The sequence below is a fragment of the Ostrea edulis genome, chromosome 1, assembly GCF_947568905.1.
Source record: "Ostrea edulis chromosome 1, xbOstEdul1.1, whole genome shotgun sequence".
Lineage (NCBI taxonomy): Eukaryota > Metazoa > Mollusca > Bivalvia > Ostreida > Ostreidae > Ostrea > Ostrea edulis.
In genome coordinates this window covers 95295854-95298353 of record NC_079164.1, presented here as the reverse complement: position 1 = coordinate 95298353, position 2500 = coordinate 95295854, and the positions used below count along the sequence as shown (strand labels likewise).

The 2500-nt window shown below is 31.3% G+C and overlaps 1 protein-coding gene across 2 annotated transcripts in view; it reads left to right on the top strand.

Moving 5' to 3' along the window:
- LOC125672872 (E3 ubiquitin-protein ligase ZNRF2-like) overlaps positions 1 to 2500 on the top strand; it is an 18620-nt gene that overhangs the window by 14656 nt on the left and 1464 nt on the right. For both annotated transcript variants that reach the window (XM_056167115.1, XM_048909088.2), the window contains one exon: positions 1 to 2500. This exon is cut by the window's left edge; it is cut by the window's right edge and continues 1464 nt beyond it. The gene's annotated coding sequence lies outside the window, so the exon portion shown is untranslated.

The following is a 2500-nucleotide window of genomic DNA, read 5'->3' as shown; positions in this document are numbered from 1 at the left end:
TTTTTATCAGGTCCAGTATAGATCTATTGTTGATTGGTACATGTGCAGTACCGATTTTGATAACACATTTGAATGTAGCAGAATGTTTGATACCAATATTAGTGGTACATGTAACTAGATGTAAAAGTCTACTGAGTTAAACTGCACTTGTGACAGTCTTAAAGAAAATCAGCTTTTTATGACGAGTATGTACCTTGTTAAACCAATATACCTGGACTATGATTTAGTGAGATCAACAACAAGATACATGTTTGTGAGATGTAAAAATCAGAATTTTTTTTGAAAATGAACTACTCGATAGTGTAATATGTACATATAGAGAAAGCCTAATAAACCTGCAAACATAGTAAATACTCAAATGAAAAATTTCTTTTCCATTGAAACAAACAGAATAATAATACTGTGATGCAAAGTGCCCCATTACAACTGAGTGTGTAAATATGACCTGAAACCTGATGAGCATTATGTATACAAACATCGGCTGACACACATACCACTGCATTATCCACACCATTGGGGTCGATCACAATCAACATGAAATGAATATTATGAGAGATTACTGTATCATCATTAAAATCATTTCGGTTTTAAAATCTTCTAGGATTATGTTCTTTCATCATGCAAAGTGACTGCCTCGTTTATTATTGGGGTAGAGTACTGTATATTGAGGTGTTTCATAAGGGGCAAGATCAAAAGTACAATGTCTGACAAAAAACTAAATTCCCGTAGTTTTCATCAACACGCTCACATACCCTTTCCTTAAGAATGTTGAAAATGATAAAATGAAAATTGATGTCAAATGACATTAAACTTACTGGAGTTTTTAACACACACACCCTCCCAAATATTTGAATTTGGATTTTTATCCAACATTGGTCATTTGATCTTTCCCTTAAGTGTTGTTTGATTTAAATATCTTTGACGGGGTAGATTTGATATTCTTGTAAAAAGGGAGAAAGTTCTAGATATTATGATTTATGGTAGTACCAGAAACTTACATGTAACTTTATGTGTAGTAAATTGCTTTAATACAGAAAAGGAATGTAACTCCTGATAAGAAGCCTAAAACACCCTAGTCCTGCACACCTCACCTTTCATTGAATTCATCTGATGAAGAAAGAAAGTGTGCCATTTTTGGATCTCATTCATGATTATACATGTATATGAAATGGTTACATAGTTCTGAGTTCGATAAAAATAGATTTTTTTTTCTTTCGTACATATAAGTACACAGAAAACAATTTTATGTGTTGTATCCTCCTTTATAACATAAAGGCACGTGGACTCTTAAATGGCAAAATTGGAATTCATGAAAACATAATCAGATATATTGCTTTCAGAGTGTGTTTTGATCTTTGAATTGAGAGAAATAAACTTTTTGCATGCCACAAAACAAGTTCAACTGGTTGAAAGTGTCGTCTCCACAGTTTAAATACGTTTTATAATCAAATAGTTCATTCAAATGAGTATGACTTAGAAAGTTGCCATAATATTTTGAAACATTTTTCCAGAAAGAACTGTCGTATATGGTAAGGGCCTATGATTTGACCCATGTAAGGATGTCTTTCAATTTTTGTAAAGCAAAGGTAGCTTTATTTTGATGATGAGTCTTTGCACAAATTTCTGATATATATGTGTGTGTCATATATACATGTAATTATCCCAAGATGTACAACTTTTCTAAATTAGAAAGTGTCCTCTTTTGTACTTTTTTCCTCTCCATAAAATATAGGGTGACTTTTTCTGAGAAAGGTTCATATTGTTATTTCATTTTTGAAGATATGCAAATTGGTGTAAAAAAAATTCTTCGTGTTCACAAAGTCGATCTATGCTTTTGAGACAAATTCAACAAAAGTACATTTTCAAGGTGAAAAACAACAGACGATGAAAGGTGTCATTTCTGAAGTCATATTAGGCCTAGAATAAAAATTGTTGTGTTTTCACTAACCATACTGACCCTGGACCACAGAATTTTTTCAAAGATATTGTTCAAGAGATTATTGAGACATATTTTTGGAGTTGACACTTGTAATTACTTTGTAGGTAATTTATATCATAGTATATTCATTTATAAGTTGCATTTATTGTGAAAAAATATCCCTTCATGTTAAATATGTTGATATATCTGCAACTTGAATGGAGGTTGTTTTCAGAATTTTTTTCTTGTGTAATCTTAAAATTAAGTTTGAGAGAAGAAAGAAAAGAAAGTAGAATTTATTTTCTACTGTACCTACTCTAAGTTTGACTTGGGTGTTAGCAGAAACACAGCAATTTATATTTTTGGCCTTACAAGAAATGGCATGAAATTTGTTGTGAACATTATTAGGGTTTTGTCACAAAAATATTAAAGTTTAATAAAAATGTATCTCAAAGCTCTCAAGTTTTCACATGAATTTTCACATTTTTAGGGGCCAAATTAGGCACTTATCATATGTAGTTCTTCGAAAACATATTGCAGAGATGGGTCGACAGTGCCTTGAAATAACTTTTCAATATCCTG